Genomic DNA, 19,758 nt, shown 5'->3' with positions numbered 1-19,758 from the left:
TCTTCTCGTGATTCTTGTTTGATCTTCAGCCAGGAGGTGAATATTTGCTTCTTTAGGTAATTTAGGTGAAAATTGACTTTTAACCATGTTTGGCTTTCTTTAAAACTGCACACACATACAAAACGCTCCCACAGATTCCTCGGTGGGCTCAACTTTTGGCCAATTCTTTAAAGATAAAGTCATTCAGTAACTGAAGTGTGAAAAGTAATTGCCATTGTCAGTTGGTGTGGGGTTGTGCCCATTCTTGTATCTTAATTTTAATGGGGTTACTCTGGGCAGTGTGAGCGTGATTTGTTTCCTCCTTGATAAATATTGTCAACTCCCATTGACACAATTATCACAGTTCCACTTCACAAGTGATCTATAGTTTTCTTTTTTAACTTCTGTAAAAAGACAATTAAAATGCTTAGGCCTAAAATTAGACTCCGAGGAGCTGTGTTTTGGATCAAGGTTGTGCACGTCACGTTTTTCCCCCTGCTCTGTTTGACTCTTCCGCTCTTATAAGTAGGCAGGATATTGAAATGTACAAGAATTTGCTCTGGGGGTTTTGTTTTTGTAGGGTTATCCAAAAGAATAACATTAAATGAAGTAAGATTGAGATGAAGGCAGTGAATAGTAATTTTTAAAGCAGGTTAGAACTTGTCAGCTTTGCCAGAAGCTCTGTGGCATTCATAAAACACTCATAGTCACTTCTATATATTTTATATATATGAAAAAATATATATAAATGAAAAGCTTTGTGTATATTCTGTTAAGGATATTGATTTAAGGCAGTTCTTTCATCCTTGGCTTTTAAATCTTTCTAGCTATTAATTAGCCAAGAACACTGATTTACGGTGTGAAAAGTCAGCCTCAAAATGTTTTTGACCTGTAATATATGTAATATGTAGGTCTTAAACCCACTTTCAGGTTTTGGTGAAAGAGGTTAACCTAAATTCAGTGAATTTTTTGTTTCCACTAAATAGTACATTGTTACCTAAATTGCTTAGTACTGAGCTTCAATACTGTTAACATTTGGTAGTGTCAGGTGTCCTTAACTTCATGGGAGGTCTTGTTAGCCTAAGGGGTTAAGATATAGTAATGTTAGAATGAAACTTGGTCTGTGATGAGAGCTTCTCTGCCGGTTCTGTCCATAAGCCGATACTTTTACTAAGGAAGAGCTCCTGGGTAATGTGCTTCCCTTAGGGCCTTGATTCCTGCTTACTAGTTACTCAAAGAAAGAGTTGTTCTGGACTTTGTGACATTGAATACTAACCTTGTGAATTCAAATTCATAAAGCGACAGTAAGTTTGTAGTTGGAGTATATCTACTAAACAAATGAATAGGGGTTCCTATGTTTCTCTGATGTTTACGATAGGCCCGTTTCCAAGATGTGGTTAACAGTGGTGTATATTTCTTTTCAATTATACTTTTTAAAAGAGAAAACTTAGAACTTGTTCAGGTAGCTAAGGACAAACTTTCAATTATACTTTTTTTAAAAGAGAGAACTTGTTCAAATAGCTAAGGATAAAATAAGTAGGTACTGTTAAATCCTTCCTATGCTTAATCTGTCAATATTGATTGTTCTAATATTCAAATAGTGTTCCTTTTGGCTTTCTATATTTTGTACTTTTGATAAAAACTTGAAAGTGGGCCTTATTTAAGGCTTTAAGTCCTCAAGGTTCTGATCAATTTGTTTTCAAAAGCCCTTTCAGTTAGTTGGAGGGCTAATTAATTTCAGACTAATCAGAGAGAAGGTGTTACGTTACCGATCTCAGTTGTCTCTCCTATCCTTCTTGTACCTTGGTAGAAGCAGAAAGAGAAGGAAAAAATAGCTCCTATTGCCATGAAGAAATACTGATTGTTTTCTTCTGTGATCAGAATTGAGTGTCACTACATCTTCATTTTAGGATTACTAACCTGATTAAGAGTAGTCAATCTGAACACTCACACGGGATTTGCATTCTAGTTTACTAGTATCTCTGAGGTAAGTTAATGCTTGTCCCACGTACCCCAGGTGGTTAAGGTGGTTAGGAGCGGGAGACCTGGGTTGGAATCCTGGCTCTTTTGCTTGATCCTGGGCAACATACTCATTCTTTTTCAAGACTTGATTTTTTTCATCTGTAAAATGGGAATAATAATAATATAATAAATTTCATAGGGTTATTTAGGGCAAATGAGATAATGCAGGTATAGTACTCAGCAAATGTAGTGCTAAGTGCTTAGTAAATGTTAGTTAATATTCCATTCTAAAATAGGTTTTACATTTAATTACTTCTACAGCAAATGTTCTCCCAAACTTAGATTTAAGACTTTCTGAAAGAGTTTGGAATCTCCAGACCAAGTTTCCGATACCATAACTGTTAAGTTAAAAATTGTTTTTCAGGAAAAAAAAAATAGTTTCGCCACTGAAATAAAATACAGATTTTTTTGAATACAGATTTCTCAGATTTAAAAAGTATGTATATTTCTCATAGAGTATTTGGAAAGTGGTGAAAATTATTTTGGAACAGGACAAACATCACTTTAGTCTCAGCCCTCAAGGATAACCATCATAACAGACTAGAATAGTGTGTTTAAAATTAAATTGCAAAAGAGGAACACGCTTATTATAAAAGGTTCAAGCAAGTCAATTATTTAGAGTAAAAAGGGAGGATTAATCTTTCTAGTCCGATTTCTTAGAGGTACCCCTTTTGTTTTATGCAATTAGAAATAAGTACCGTGTGTGTAGTTTTTACCTTAATTTTTTTAATAAAAAATTGATCATTATATATTATTTTCCATATCAATACATATAGTTGTATATCATCTTCTCAACAGTAATGAGGTATTCCATTATATGGTTGCACTTTCATGGTCAGTTATGTTATTTTCAATTTTGAACAACTTAAACTGAAGTCATAATGAACGCCTATATCTCTGCACATGTGTATGTATGTGAGTATTTCTATAAAAAGGATTCTTAAAGTGTACATTTCTTAAGTTTCAGTAGATGCCAAATTGCCTTCCTAAAAGACTGTACCAATCTATACTTTCTTATCTATACTTCCTTATTGAATTGTATAAACTTTTTATACAAAATAGATATTAATCATTTGCCTTCTGTTTAAGATTTTTCCCGTTTCACCTTTATCAAAAAGCATTCTTCTATATTGTCTTGTACTTTTTAATATTAGTTTCAGGTGTACAGAACGCTGTAATGATTAAACAACCTCATAAAGTGATAACCCCAACAAATCTACCCATCTGACAGCATACCTAGCTATTATAATACCATTCCTTATGCTGTATTTTACATCCTGTGACATATATATTTATGTAAATTATAGTTGACATTCAATATTATTTTATATTAGTTTCAGGTGTACAGCGCATTGGTTAGGCATTTATATAATCTATGAAGTGATCCCCCCAATAAGTCTAGTACCCATCCAACACCCTATATAGTATTTACAACATTATTTACTATATTCCCCACACTGTATTTCACATCCCTGTGACTGTTTTGTAACTACCAATTTGTACTTCCTAATCCCTTCATCTTTCTCACCCATCCACCATATCTTGTACTTTTAACAATTGTTGTGTTTTAATCTTAATCCTTCTGGACTTTTTTTGTTCTTAGTGAGGGCAAGTAAGAAAGTTTAAAAAATATATAATAGTTTGGCTACTGAAATAAAATACAGGTATAAAAATGTTTTTAGGAGTTTGAGGTTGGTGTGAAAATTAGTCACATTATAGGGATTCAGAGAATAATATTGTAATGGTGTTATTGTAAGCATCACATCCGAAAAGGAAAAAAATGCCCCTTCTTTGACCCCATCTCGTTATCTACTTAATTCATCCTCATCCTTTAAATCTCAGCCTTTGAGAGTAGCTTTCTTTGGGAGTCTTTCCTGAGCTCCACTATGATTTAGATATTCTTACTGTTTTTGTACTGAGGGTGCCCAAAAAATGCAAAAAAAAAAAATAATAATGTATACACATTTTAAGATAACATCGCTTAAAATGTGTATACATTTTTTGGCACCCCCAGTATATTTTCTTAACATGTTACTTCATAGCCTTTATTTGCAATGTGCTGAAAACACCATTAGTCTGGAAATGAGTTATTTCTCAATTTTTGCCAGTTGAAACCAATCAGAGAGGGAGGAGGTGCAAGAAGACCTCAGTAGTGTTGATTAAAAGTGATCCACATGTATACAGGGCACTTTTAACCCACATTACTCTTTTTCCTTATATCTTTCTGATCAAGCTATTACATTGGTAACACTTTTTTCATGTAAATGTTTAATAGGTTCTGGAAAGATAGAAGGTTTTATTTTGTATTTCATACAAACAAGGTGTATTTCAAGATCTAATCTTTAAAAAATTAATTTCTATTTTTAATTTTAACATTACTTAGTAATTTAGTCTTGTGAATGCAGCAGAATTGTTATATAATAAACACATGAGCAACAAGAGAATGAATAAAGTGTTTAGACAAAATTTCAGGTGCTTTAAAGAGCAAATTATTAGAGAATACAAAGTTACATTGGCAGCTATAACAGAAATATAGCCAGATGTTTGATAAAGTATCTCTGTTGTAAAATTTTTCTAAATGTTTTTTTCATCTTCCTGATTAAATATTTGAAAAGAATAAAGTTTTTTTTTTTTTTTTTAATAAAAAAGTATGTTTTATTCTATTACCTATGGATAGCCATTGTTGATATTTTGGTATGTTTCCTGCTAGTAGTTTTTCTTCTTTGTGTATATTTGTGTGTACATAGTTTACTTTTATAAAATTGGAATCATGTTCTATATAATTTGCTATCTTGCTTTTTTAACTTAACCTTAAATATTGAAAGTTTTCCTTTGCCTTAAATTTTTTTAAAAAATGATTATTTAATATTTGCTTAGCATGCTATTCTAGAGCTGTGCCTTAGTTTCACTGTTTTCCTATTGCTGAAAGTGTAACTTATTTATAACATTTTATATAAATAATGCTATGGTGAATGTCTTTCTATTCATTCCTGATTATTACTTTAGAATATTTTCTTAGAAGTGGAATTACTGAATGAAAAGGTATAACATTTAAAAGTCTTAAATTATCCTTCCGAAAGGTTGGATATGTTACCATAACTAGCATTACTTATGTTTTCCAGATTCATCACCTCTGAAAATAATAGTAACTTTTGCTTCCTTTCCAATAGTCAAAACATTTATTTCTGTTTTAGTTCTTTATCACATTGGGCAGAATCTCCAGACATGGTTAAATAAGAGAGGTGATAGTTATCTAGGAATGTCTCTGGTATTTTTGCAGTTAAGGATGATGGCAGCTGTTGGTTTTTAAGAGAGATTCTTTATAATTTTATTCTTTTCCTACTTTACAAAAAATGGGAATGGCTTCTGAATTTTATCAGATATTTTTGTAACACTTATTAAGGAAATGATAAGGTGTTGTTTTTTTTTTGTCTTTTAACTACTGATAAGTGTATATAATAATAAATTCGCTAATGACCAAAGGTACCCTAAGGCATATATTATGAGGAACCAAGACCCCACTCATGTTAGTCAAGTGTACAGAAGTATTGAAAGGATAGAGAATCTCATAGAAATTTAGTTTAATAAGAGTATACAGGCCATCTGGTAACCTCTGTAGTCTATTGAGGAATTTCATTCATGAGTCAGTTTTGATAATTTGTGTTTATGCAGATTATATATTAAAATTTTCAAATTTATTATATAGACATATTTAATCTTATAATTAAAACCTAGTATTCATGTCTATATTTTATTAGTGATTTTGTCGTTTTTCTTAATTTGCCAAATATTTGTCTACTTAGTGGTGTTTTTTATTTTTTTTAAATAACCAGCTTTGAGATTTATTCTATTGGTTTTCTGATTCTCTGATTTCTACTGTTCTCTTTATTTTGCCCTTCCTTTTCTTCATTATTTTGTTACACTTTTTCAAACTCAATAAATTCTTAGTTCCTTTTTTATAAAATAATGAAAACATTTAGTGCTCTTAATTTACGTCTGAGTACAGCTTTGGCTGCACTCTATGTGAATGATATTCTTATATTCATTACTTTACAAATAGTTGGTAGTTTTAGGTTGATTTCCTCGTTCACTCAGGAGGTATTTAGGACAATTCTGTTCACTCTGTTTTCTTTCCTTATTGTCAGTGACTGTGGTCTTCTAAAATATCTTTAACTTTATTGAGGGTTTCTTTGTGGCTTAAATCATAATCCAATTTGGTAAATATTTGGAAACTTAAAAAGAATATTATCTGTTTGCAGAGTAGTGTTATATATCTGTTAAACTATATTCAGATTATCTTGTTTGATTTATTATTCCTTATTAATAGTATACAACTTAGTCCTTATTAATTTTTTAATCTTAATCTGTCAAAGACTGAGGGGTAGCATTGTTTCTAAGAAGCTTGTTCTCACATCGGGAATTTACATTTTTGTTTTTCTTCTCTCTGAATACTATCTTCCCTTCATATGTGACTGTTTTGAAGAGGTCTCCTCCGCTCAGCCATCTAAAATAGTATCCACCTACCCCTGCTCAATATCTAACTTCTTGCCCTTCTGTAGGTTTTTCTTTACAGAGAGGAACTTCTATCTGAAGTTATTTTTTTCATTTACTTGTTTCTTTATTTCATTGCTATTATTCTATTCAGAGGTTAGAACAAGTTAGATATACAATATGTCTTGATTGAATAAAAAAGTATCAGTTTCTTTTATTTCTAGTGATTAAAATTTTTTTTTAAATTAATAGACTTTATTTTATACAGCAATTTTAGGTTCACAGCAAAGTTGAGCAGAAGAGTTCCTGTATACCCTGAGCTTCCCCTTCCTTGTCCCCAGCTTCTCCTATCATCAGCATCCTGCAGTGTGTGACACATTTGTTATAATTAATGAACCAACATTGACACATTATCCAAAGTCTGTAGTTTACATTAGGGTTCACTCTTGGTGTTTCATATTCTATGGGTGTGGACAAATGTATAATGACATGTGTCTATCATTATGGTATACCGAACAGTTTTCCAACCTTAAAAATCCCCTGTGTTCCACCTATTCATCTCTTCCCCCCTCACTCAAACTCCTGGCAACCTCTGATGCTGTTACTGTCTCCATAACATTTTCCCTTTACATGTCGTACGTTTACATGTACAACCATCACCACCACCCATCTCCAGGACTTTTTCATTTTCCCCAAGTGAACCTCTGTACTCATTAAGCACTAACTCTCCATTCTTCCCTATCTCAGTACCTTGTAACCTGTTTTCTGTCTCTTATGATTTTACTTATTCTAGATGATCCATGTAAGTGGAATCATACAGTATGTGCCTTTTGTGTTTGACTTATTTCATGTAGCATGTTTTCAGGGTTCTCCCATGTTATATATAGCATGAATTACTACTTGATTCCTTTTCAAGATTGAATAAAACTCCATTGTACGTATATACCACATTTTCTTTATCCGGTTATCTGTCGATGTTTTCTGTTTTGTAAATTGTATTTGGTTTGCTTTTATCTCAGAGTAGTGCCTTGGTTTTCGAACGTCTCGGTTGACGAACATTTTGGTTTACAAACACTGTAAATTTTATGAATCTGTGGTATCATTAGATAGTAAAATTCATGCTAAATTTGCAGTTTTAGGGGTTGATTTTAAAGGTCTGGAACGGATTGATCCATTTTGCATTACTTTCTATGGGAAAACTGAGGTATTACTGTATTTGGAATGTACACATCCTGTTTTCAAAGTCCATTCATGTATAGTTTAAATGAATTCAAGTGTAAATCTAAATTTTAAAAGTAAAATTTTCTGATTTGTCTGCCTGAAAAAGAAAATTATACTTTGACTTCCCCTATATCTTAGGACTAGTTTTTTCTCTTAAACCCACCCTTACTTTATCCCCTTCCCCCTCTCATAGTGAGCTTGGGACCTCAGAATATTGGGAGTACTTATTTATTTATTTTTGTACATTTCATGTTTTTAACTGGTTGATACCTCAAAGTGTTATTAATATATTTTTTGTATGTGTTATGTTTTTAACTTCATCTTCTTTCAAGACTTATCTTTGTAACTATATTCAGTGTTAACACGAATTATTTAAACTTTATTGAGATGGATTTCATGCTCATTGCCATTTTTCTCCATCTTGTTTTTTGTCATGGTAAAGACTGCTTTATTGGTGGTGGCAGTTAGTACAAGTCAATAAATATTGATCCCCAAAGAAGAACTCAGTTGTTGATCAGCTTACTGGTCCATAGAGAACTGAATGAAATAGAACCAGCTGATTGCTGGGAGGGTAAACTGAAGTGAGTCTTGCTCCTTGGGATGTAAAGCCATTGCCAGCTGATATATGGCATGTGCTGTTCCACCAACTGTAAGAATCGTGGTAGCTCTATACAGCGGGGCATCAGCCAGCTACCCCACCCTTTAGATGCACTGGAATTCCATCATCCTTCAAAAAAAGCTTTTGCTTCTCTGGAAGTTGATTTTCAAACTGCCTGCGTGCAGCAGTACTTTTGGTCCTCTGGGCAATCTGGGGAAGAGCCAGCAGATTCCGCAGCATCTTGATTGAGTTACTGCCCACCAACCACGACAACTGAACACTGGAGAACCCATTTTTCTCAGTCTTAACTTTTAAATTAATTCGTCTTGTATGTCAGCCACAATACATTTTCAACTTACGTTTTCAGTAGGAGTAACGAAGATATATTTAATAATTATTAGGTCACTAATGTCCTTCAAATTCTGTAGATATCATTCTGTGTCGTCTTCATTAATCAATTTGTTTTAGAGTTTCCTGTGCCTGATGGTGGTAAGAAGTTTGCTTTTTCTTTATATTGAAATATTTTGACAGACCATGTCTTGTGCATGTACATTGATGCGTTGATGTTGCCTAATGCATTAGCTCCTTACAATCTATACACTTGTTTGTTTGTTTTTCATTTCCAGAAATATTTGTGGTTATTTTGCTGTAGTTTTGTTTTCTTCCTTGAAAACACTTCTAATAGGCTCATCATTTCTGTCCTATGTTTGAGTTTCTCAAATGTCTGTTCATATCGCTCATTTGATTTTCCCTTCTTACCTCCAGTTAGGCTTTATTTCTGCTATTGAAATTTCAGTTTCTTTGCATCCTTTAAAAACTTACCTGCCCCTTTTTCTTTTTAAATTACTCTTATTTCATCTTGGTCTTTTCTCTCCATATATTGCATTTCATAGAGTTTGCAAACGGTGTTTGGAAGTTAGTTGTCTGTCCTAAAGTAATGCACCTAAGTCAGGCTTTGCTTCTGTGTGAAGGGTAATTTTCACTCTTCCTTGTGCTGCAATATTTTTTGTTGGGGTCAGTGCTGGGTTTTTTCTGCTTTTTTATCCATGAATGATAGCTGTTATATATTACCTGATGTGCATTTGTCAGAAACTTTTGTGAGTTGCCCTTGCCTCTATGGTTAACTGGGATTCTGAGTGAAACCTCTACTTTGGTGTATTGCTGAAAAAAGTACAACGCTCTTAGCCTATGTTCCAGTGATTAATAGACATTCATCTAAGATGATGGTTCTGGGCTAGGATGGTGGGATCTTATCCTTTCCTAGCCTGGTTTCTAGCATGTGCTGTTAAATAGGAACTTCCTGATTCTAACCTGTACCCACAGCACAACACTTTGCGTGTATGACTATACCCCCCAGGAAGCTGTGCGCCAGTCCATGTTTCTCTGCTCCTATACAGCTCCACCTGAAACATATATACACACAGGCATGTAGACAGACGCTTGCTTTTCTGGAACTTGCATGGTGGTCTCCTAAATGTATGTGGAAAGATCAAGGAAGATAAGGAACTCTGGCTGCCACAAAACCCACCTCTGCATAGGGAAGAAATGGCTTAGCAAGGGTGACTAGTTTCTTTGAGGCAGACTCTTGGGTCTCAAAAGGTTGGCTAGCAGAGAGGGACAAGGTATCTTTGTATCTTCTTTCAGGCAGATAGTTGAACTTCCTTTTAGGAAGTAGAGCATGGCTGGGTCATGAGTCTTTTCTCACTTAAGCTTAAATTACCTTATAGCTAGTGAAACTCCTTCGAAGATCTGACATTTTCTTCATGGGAATTTGGGACAGACTACATGGGTAGTCTGATTTGATAAGCATTTTTTTACCATAAACTCGTTCTGATTTTTGTTAAACTTAGATAACCACTTAAGTAATCAAATAATCAGTCTGCTGTTGACCTTCATCTTTCAGTAAAAGGTCTTAGATTGACAGATTATCATTTTGATAGTAGGAAAATGGTATCTTGTTCCAATTTGCATCTCTTTGATGTCTAGTGAAGTCGAACACTTTTAATATATTTATTATCCCTCCTCTCACTTTTTCATTTTGAATTGCCATTTGGCGTTTGTGACCAAACTTGGAGAAAGCTAGACTTCATACTGTTGAATTCTTTTCTTCTTACTAGCTTTTTTTTTTTTTTTTAAAGTAATCCTTGATCTTTCTTTTTCTTGTTCCTTGCTTCCCCATTCCGTACCTTACAGGCAGTTTTGAAGCAGTTCCTGAGTCTCATGCTTGGTCATTGTTTTACTTTTTTAGTGTAGTGATTGGGTGGACGCAAACAGGGAAGAAGGAAAAAAAGGATCACATTTAGATTACAAAGTTTCTTTGCACACATTGCTGCTTCTGTATACAAAGACCTGCCTCTTTTTCTTTTTTTTTTTTCTGCCTCTTTTTCTTTGCCTAGCAAATTCCTTCTCATCCTTTAAAAGCCAATTCTGATTTCTTTGCCTAATTACTCTCATACCGTGTTTCCCCAAAAATAAGACCTAGCCAGGCAATCAACTCTAATGCAAGACCGGGTCTTATATTAATTTTTGCCCCAAAAGATACATTAGAACTGATTGTCTGGCTAGGTCTTGTTTTTGGGGAAACATGGTGTAAATAGGAGCTCTGGGTCTGCTTTTCCATTGTGTTCCACACGTCCCTGTTAGCTCATCATCTCCTTACAGAGTAGTCGTGTTACTGTTTTCCCACTAATGGTGTAGAGACCCAACCTTGGTAGCCTTGATCTCCAGCATCTGACACATTGTAGACACTAAATAAATACTTGAATTAGGAGAAACTTACTAAGAAGTTTTTTTTTTTTTCCTTTAACCATTTCATTTCCCTGCTTCTAGTGTGAAAATACAAAAAACAGGTTTCTCTGGGAAGTGGAATTATGGATATTTTTTTTTTTAGTTTAGGTTTTATTCTGGTTTGAGGTTTTAGTTTTTGTTTGTTTTTTTTGTAATGATCATTACTAGTTTTATTATGAGAATTTAAAAAAAACACACCTTAAAACCAAACCTCTTAAATTTCCAGATTCTCCATATTCCCAGCATCTGCGTCTTTCTGATCCCACTCAACAGGCTTATTTCCCACTACTTGCTACCATATGCCCTCTTGTCTCCTTGCTGTCTCATGGGCTAGATCATAGATTATTGTTCCTGTTGCCTAGAATGCTGTCTTCTGGGTAGGAATATTATCTGTTGTAAATGGAGGAAGGCTTGTAATAGGGATTAACTGGTGAGAATTTAGATTATTGAATGTCTTTCCAGTCTTATCCTGAATATATAGAGGATAAATGGAGCATTTAATTGTTTTAGCTTTCTAGAATAGAGACCTTAAAGAAGACAGAATAGAGACTGTGCGAATTTTCCTGGGTCTCCCTTAGCCTAAAGAAGAAAAAAAAACTTTACTTGACTCAGATGCCATCACAGATAAACCTTTTTTATTGATTGATTTATTCTTCAACAAATAATTACTTTTTTCTAGATACAAACTAGACACAATTCTTGGTGATATACGTAATGGTCAACAAAGTACTTACTGGATCTGTGCTTGTGGAGTTCATAACGAAGTTAGGGAAGACATTTAAAAAGCAAATTCGGTGTGGTGAGTGTTAAGACAGAAGGCAGTAAACTACTGTGCATGGGGTGGAAGTGAGGAGGTGTCAGAGAAGGTTTCCTGAGAAAGTGACATTTAGAACAATACTTGTAGTAGGTGTTTGACAGGCAGAGGTAGAGAACAGAAAGTAGAGTGACCAACTTAATCTCTGTTTCCCAGGAGAACTCCTTCAGTCCCAGGCAAATGGGATCATTGGTCACTGAACCGAAACCCTGCCAGGAAGGTCATGCATGAAGGCCAGGGATGCTATTACGGAAAATGAAAGAATGGATAAAAGTGAACGCTTGTAGCGGGGAAGACTACGAAGAGATGAGTCAGAAAAGTTAGGGGCCTGATCATCCCCATACTGTTGGGCTTTATCTTAAGACTTACGTATCCTGCTTAAAGGGTTTAAGTAGGGGACTAACGTGATTAAGTTTATTATATTTTAAGGCTGCTCTCTGCAATGAGAAGAATAGACTGGAAGGGACTAAGTGTGGATTTGGAGATAATAATGATTCACAGATTTAGAAGTTTTGAGGAAGCTATTTTGAGAGGCATGGATGGTTTTGGGAATTGAAGTATTAAAATAGAGGTGAGAAAACCGGAAACAAATGATTTTTTTAAATTGTTTTCCTCCAAGAGCGTTAATTTCTTAAAAATGGAAAAAGTAAACATTTTTACTCCCATCTTTTTCTGTTTGTTAACCAGATAGAAATTTTACTAGCAGAATAAATAATCCAGACAGTAAGGATTTGTTTTATTATTTTTTAAGTGATAACTCAACCTTTTTCAGATACAAAGAACAGCAGCATAGAATGTAGGACGCGTGGCTGTGAAGTCACACAGGTGAGTCTTTTCCTGAACACAGTAGAAACTATAAATAGTTGTGTTACTTCAGAGTAATTACATTGAAAGGCTCTGTGGTTGTTCCCATGGTGCTTCCATTCTTCAAATCACTGTTTAGAACTCTCCTCTTTGAATTCCTCTCGGAGACTGCAGCACATTCTTCCTCACCAGAGGCAGACCCTCCACCCTTGCCGCTGCCGCTTTCCATCAGTCCTTGCTGTCTGCGTCTACATCTGCTATACCATGGTTTCTTTCTTTCCCTTAAATTTAAAAATTAGAATAGGGTTCATCTATGATAAAATTCACCCTTAAAAAGGTTTTTTAAGTTTTTTGTTTTTTTGGTTTTTTTTAACTATATTCATGAGATTGTGCAACCATCACCACTAATTCTGGCATATTTGCTTTACCCCAAAGAGAAATATTTCACCCAGTAGTGTCACTCATTTTACCCCAAACTGTGCCCCATTGCCCTAGGCAACCACTAATCAGTCTTTTTTCTGTCTCTCTCAATTTGTCTAATTGGATTCTGTAAGTGGATTCATATAATACGCAGTCTTTTGTGACTGGTTTCTTTCACTTAGCACAGTGTTTTCAAGGTTCATCCATGTTGTAGCATGTATGAGAACTTTATTCCTTTTTATGGCCAAATAATATTCTGTTGTGTGTATATACCAGATTTTATTTGTCTGTAGTGGAAATTTGGGTTGCTTTCACTTTTGACTGTTGTGAATGTGCTGTGTGAACATTTGTGTGTACGTTTCTGTGTGAATTTCTTTTCATTTCTTTTGGGTATATACAGAGGAGTGGGCGTGCTGAGTCATGCATGATAACTCCATGTTTAACCTTTTGAGGAGGAGCTACCAGACTGTTTTCCAAAGCCACTGCACCATTTTGCAATGCCACTAACAGTGTATGAGGATTCCAATTTCTCCACATCCTCACTAACACTTATTTTCTGTCTTTCTGATTATAGCTATCCTAGTGGGTGTGAAATGGTATCTCATTGTAATTTCACTTTGAATTTCCTTGATGGCTATTGATGTTGAGAATCTTTTTATGTGTTTATTGGTCATTTGCATGTCTTGGGAGAAATGTATATTCAGATCCTTTGGGAAAGCGTTGTATGTTCACAATTGAGTGCTTTAGATTAGTGCTTGTCAGTATGGTAATGGACTAATAACTTTTGTAAAATACCATAAAGTGGAAATGGAAGAAAAACCAGACATACAAAATACAAGCCCCAGTTGTCAGTGTCAACAGCAAATTATTCTATCAAATTGCTCTAAAAGTTTCTAGACACTTTTTTCAATTTTTGTATTTCATTGAGTACTGGTGATAAATAGCCAGATCAGGTAATGCTCTTTGAGTGTTGCCTCTGTAGACTACTAAAAGGCATTTGAAAAGTAATTCAACTTTTTCCATGTTTGGACTCAAGGCAATTGCTGGATTCTTGTATTTTCTACATTGCAGCTGTGGCTCCCAGTTCTAATTTGCTTTGAGGTAATCCCACAGAGGGCTGGTTTTGAGTCTTGATGAAAACAAGTACTGCTTTTGTACAGGTTTTACACAGCTGGTACATTTCATACAGATAAGGTAGAAGGTACAGTTTCAGCAAAAGGTAATAACAAAGAAAATTGGGTTTGGGGCCACTGAGGTTCCAAATTCACCTTCAGGACCTCTCCCAGTTTTCCTCATAGTAGACGCCGTCAGTGCTGATGACATTTTGCTCGTGGAAGGGGGTTTTCTGCTCGGTTCTCAGAAGCGCAGAGTAGAGGGTTCCTGTAAAGCCCCTTATACACCCAACCATGTCACCCTGAAGCGCCAACATAATTATCTTATTTGTTTGTAAATAAATAATTCATCACTTGGCTGTCACATCCTTGTTCTGAGCATAATTTCTTACCTTGTTCACATTTATGCAGAAATAAGCATCACCCATGCTCAGCCCCATATGACCCTGTAGCCATGAACAGTCTGTGAATATGAACAGTTCATTATCTCCTGTCTTTACAAGGTCTAGGAGGTCTCGGCATACAGGCCAGTCCTGACTTTGAAATCTTCGAGTCTGGGGACATTGAGGAATATATTCTATGCTGTCTTAATTATTTGTGCTTTTGGTGGTAAAAATTCTGAAGTAAAGTGGGTTATTAGAAAATGTTATTTATAGTAACCTTAAGCAAGTGAAGGTATATAGAGTATGAGTCATTTGAAGTGTGAGTTCAAACATTTGTTGGTACTTCTATGTCAAAAGCATTGTGTTAGTGCCAGATAGATACAGAGAAATATGAATGTGTGACAATTAAGTTCGCGAACTCTTCCTAGAAAAAGTGCTACAGACCTCATTGCTGAATGTCACTACGGTCACCTGTGAAGTACTCCCCTTGGGAAGCTATGCACTGATGCCAGCACCTAGTCCACACTTCAAAGCAATTTTGGAACTTTTTCTGGAATGGCCATCAGAGCTGTCATCATATCATCCTTGATGTCCTCAGTGTCATCAAAATGTCTTCCTTTCAGTATTTCCTTTATCTTCAGGTAAAGAAAGAAGTCACTGAGGGCCAGATCAGGTGAGTAGGGAGGGTGTTCCAATACAGTTATTTGTTTACTGGCTGAAAACTCCCCAACAGACAGTGCCGTGTGAGCTGGTGCATTGTCCTGATGCAAGAGCCATGAATTGTTGGTGAAAAGTTCAGGTCGTTAACTTTTTCACGCAGCCTTTTCAGCACTTCTGAATAGTAAACTTGGTTAACTGTCCAGTTGGTACAAATTCTTAGTGAATAATCCCTCTGATATCAAACAAGGTTAGCAACATCGTTGCAACAAGTTCGCAAACTTAATTGTCAGACCTCTTATGAGAAGTGTTCTGTGACAGCCAGGAGTTTATCCTCTTTAGAAAGAGAAGTAAAATTAGAATCTAGGTGACTGAAGTTCAAGCAAGTATGTGTCATATTAATGGATGGGATTGTATCACTTCGGTTCTTATCAGGTGAGTAACCATACAGTAATTTGAACCTGGAAATAATGATTGATTATAATATAAGAAAGGAGTAATGAGGGATTGGCTAGTACAAAGCAAATAGAACTCTAAAGAACATAGGAATAGCAGAAATAAGGAGAAGCTGCTGAGATAGAGCACTCATGGAAGAGCCCACCTTCCCCCAGAGCTGAGATCCAGACCTTGTGGGAAAGAAGTGGGGGGGGGGGGGGGGCATGCTGGACATCTGCCCTGGCAGTGCCAGGGCAAGCTGTTCACAGGGAGGTGTTAGCTCGGCTACAAAACCTCCCAAGAAAAGAGTGGCGGGGAGCCCCTGTCTTCCGGATATGCTGCTGGCTTTGCCCTGTAGAAGCCTGGTGCCCGAGAAGCCTGGTGCCCGAGAAGCCTGGTGAGCGAGCGCAGCAGAACCAGGAAGCAAAACTTTTCTCCTGCAGTGTCTCTCCTGCGCCCTCTACTGATAAAGTTTAGCATCGTGCCGTCTGGCAAAGGGGAAAATACTTAGAGGTCCCAGATCATATTTCAGTGTAGTCAAAAAGGATGAATTTGGATTTGAGAGACACTAAATCAGTAACTGTTATGGAAATGGTATTAGTGCTGTAGGAGCTCTGAGAAGGAGTGGAGGTCACAGCAGGTTATGACAGTTAAGGCTATTTGAAAAACTTGTAAAATGAGTAGGTTTCTTTTTAATTGAAAATAATTTACTGTTTTTCCTCATTTCAAAAACAGTACATGTTCATTTTATTAAAATTAATATTAGAATTAGAATATAGATAAGTATTTTTGTCTTGTGTATATTCTAGAAAGAAGGAAAAAGCACTCAGCTTTATCACACATAAAGAGAACCAGTGTTAATCACTTGCTAAAATATTGCTAGGCAGTGGATATAGTAGGGAGAGAAAGCTTTTTGTAATGGTGCTTGCTGCTGCTTTTGAGTATTTGTTTACAAAAAAATTAGCTTTGAGATATAATAATACTAAATGATATAAACTAGCATTTTGAGGAACTTTCTGTCTATAGTATTTATATGAAATTTATTTACATAACTTCTTTAAGAAGTTTGTCAGATGGGCAGTCACTAGACATTATTTTGGAGGCCCTTTAAGTGACCATTAGGCACGGATTTTCTGTTTTACTACTGATGGAATGTTGTATCGTAGGATTCCATCATTCTTTTCTCTAAGATTTTCATATGAGTGCTCCTCTTAGGAACAGGGTTCTAGCATACTTTATTAGGGAAAACAAATTGAAAACTGAATCTTGCCTTTGTTGAGGTGTGGAGACTTATCTCCTCCCGGATTATCAAAGACTGCAGGATTCTCCTGAAGGAGAAAGACTTTATAATACTGGAGTTACACTTTAAAAATTGGACAATATTTCTAGAAAGTGAAAACAAAATCCTTGGGTGTTAGCCCACAACTGGGTTCATGTATATGGTTCGTATATATAATGTTAGGCCCATTTTCAGAGAAATGCTCTATACTACTACTAAATTCAGACACTAGTACCTGTTAACTTGTCAGCCTTTTAACCAAACTGGTACAGAAGTGAATTGTTTGCTTTTCCATTTTTGACAAACTTAAGGAAAGGATTACAACTTAAGTGTAAATTTAGTTTTTAAACATTTTAGATGTCATTTTAAGTCGAACCTTTGACTTAGAAATAACTCCTCTTCCTCTGACTGTGTGTGAGCAATTGTGTAGAAAGGTTTAGAACAATGCTGTCCAATATGGTGGCAACTAATTAATACATGTGACTACTGAGCACTTGAAATATAGCTAGTGCTACTAAGAAACTGAATTCTAATTAATTTAAATTTAAGGAGCCATGTATGGCTAGCATGGCCACCCATATTGGATAGCACGGTTTACAGAATGATGTGTTCGTAGGAAAAAACGTAAAGAAGACAAATAATTTGTAGACATTAAGAGCAAATTCTCATTCGGGATTGGCCTGTCTACATGATTGCACTACAGTTTCTCAAAATATCTTAATTTGATACTGAGATTTGCTTTTCCCCCACAGCACTTATGTAATTACTAAGATTTGACCAAGGTCCATTTCTTCTTTTAAAGTATCTTTGGAAAAATGCATATCCCCCTGTGATGTCTGTTTTTATAACTTTATTTATATGCCTAGTCTCAATTCATTTTTTTAAGCATTTCTTGAGCACGTACTGTGTACTATATGCTGGCAGTACAAAGATTAATAAGGCATAATTGCTGTTATTAGCAGTTAAGTCTAGTTGGGATTAAGGGAAAAGGAAGTGGGGTAAAGGGAAATTGAAGTGTTTACTTTTTTTAAAACCTGTATGCAATTTGATACTGTTTAGGAATATTCTTTTTAAAAACTTTTCTCACTTTTAAAATACATTTTTCTTAAAGTGAGGAGAAGTTTTTTTGTTTTTTTGTTTTTTGTTTTGCCTTTCTGTCTGTGCTGGATTATTTTATTTCATACCCTCCCATAAGTGGAATGCAGCCTAGAATTCTTCCCATTACAGCATACAGGATGATATGGCAGTCAGCCAGTCCGGGTCGTGCATAGTAGTTCTGGGAGGTGAAGCCTGCTTGCTGTTTGTGACATAGGTAGTACATAGAGTATTCTTCCCCCACATTTTATCCATAAAAACTGTCCTTTGTGTCATTTATCAAGTCACAGTCATGCTCTTTCACAAATCATTTTGAAGTGGTAGACGTGATCTCTTACTAATCTGTAAGTGATCTCTTACTCATCATTCAACGGATATTTCTTGATTGCTTTTCATGAGCCGGGCTCTGTTGAACTCGGAGGGGAAGTGAGGCATGCCACCTGTGGACGGAGACAGTCAAAAGCCCGCATGCCCCCTCAGTCTCTTCCATTTTGGTGGTGACTTGTTAAGATAGTGGAACTTTACGATGGCAGCAGCCCAGATCCCTAAGTCTCCTTAAGGAGAATAGTTATCTTCCTCAACGTTCGTGTCCACTACAAATAAACCTTTGTTGTGTTAAACCATTGAGATTTTGGGATATGTTTGTTACCAAAGCTTAGCCTAGCCTAATATGGGGTTGTTTTCAGTCATTTGCTGTTCTGACAAGTGCTACTATGAATATTGTTTTTTTTTAAATGAATTCTTTATTTTATTTTTTTTTTTAAGATTTTTTTTTTTTAATTGGGGAAGGGGAACAGGACTTTATTGGGGAACAGTGTGTACTTCCAGGCCTTTTTCCCAAGTCAAGTTGTTGTCCTTTCAGTCTTAGTTGTGGAGGGTGCCGTTCAGCTTCAAGTTGTTGTTCTTTCAGTCTTAGTTGTGGAGGGCGCAGCTCAGCTCCAGGTCCAGTTGCCATTGCTAGTTGCAGGGGGCACAGCCCACCATCCCTTGCGGGAGTTGAAACCGGCAACCTTGTTTGTGGTTGAGAGGATGCGCTCCAACCAACTGAGCCATCTGGGAGCTCAGCGGCAGCTCAGCTCAAGGTGCCGTGTTCAATCTTAGTTGTAGGGGGCGGAGCCCACCATCCCTTGCGGGAGTCGAGGAATTGAACTGGCAACTTTGTGGTTGAGAGCCCACTGATCCATGTGGGAATCAAACTGGCAGCCTTTGGAGTTAGGAGCATGGAGCTCTAACCGCCTGAGCCACCAGGCCGGCCCTGAATATTCTTATAATTTGCACATACACAAGAGTTTCTTGGATTTATATCCAGGAGTAAAATTGCTGAGTGGCAGAATATACAGATGATCAACTTTACAAGCTAATACCAAATTGTTTTCTGAAGTAGTTTAGTAATTTAATAGTAGTAGAAGTGTATGAGAATTCTCTTTTCTCTACATCGTTGCTAACTCTTGATTTTGTTCAGCCTTCTTAATTCTTGCCAATATAGATGGTATCTGTTAATTACCTTAATTTACATTTCCACATTTTCTTACAAAGTTAGGCATGTTCTCATATTTATTCACTGTTACTAATCGTCTATGAAATGCTTATTTGTGTCATTTGCTCATTATTTATTGGGCTGTTTGTCTTTTACTTATTTCTTCATAGGAATTCTTTATAGA

The 19,758-nt window shown here is 35.8% G+C and overlaps 1 protein-coding gene and 1 pseudogene across 1 annotated transcript in view; one reads left to right on the top strand and one right to left on the bottom strand.

Annotated features, from left to right (window-relative positions):
- PAK2 (p21 (RAC1) activated kinase 2) overlaps nt 1-19,758 on the top strand; it is a 66,970-nt gene that overhangs the window by 952 nt on the left and 46,260 nt on the right. The window lies entirely within an intron of this gene.
- On the bottom strand, nt 8,156-8,642 carry LOC141572678 (cytochrome c oxidase subunit 7A2, mitochondrial pseudogene; annotated as a pseudogene).

This window comes from Rhinolophus sinicus, chromosome 17, assembly GCF_057876585.1.
Source record: "Rhinolophus sinicus isolate RSI-liver-muscle chromosome 17, RSI-T2T, whole genome shotgun sequence".
Lineage (NCBI taxonomy): Eukaryota > Metazoa > Chordata > Mammalia > Chiroptera > Rhinolophidae > Rhinolophus > Rhinolophus sinicus.
This window is presented reverse-complemented; position numbering and strand designations above follow the sequence as displayed.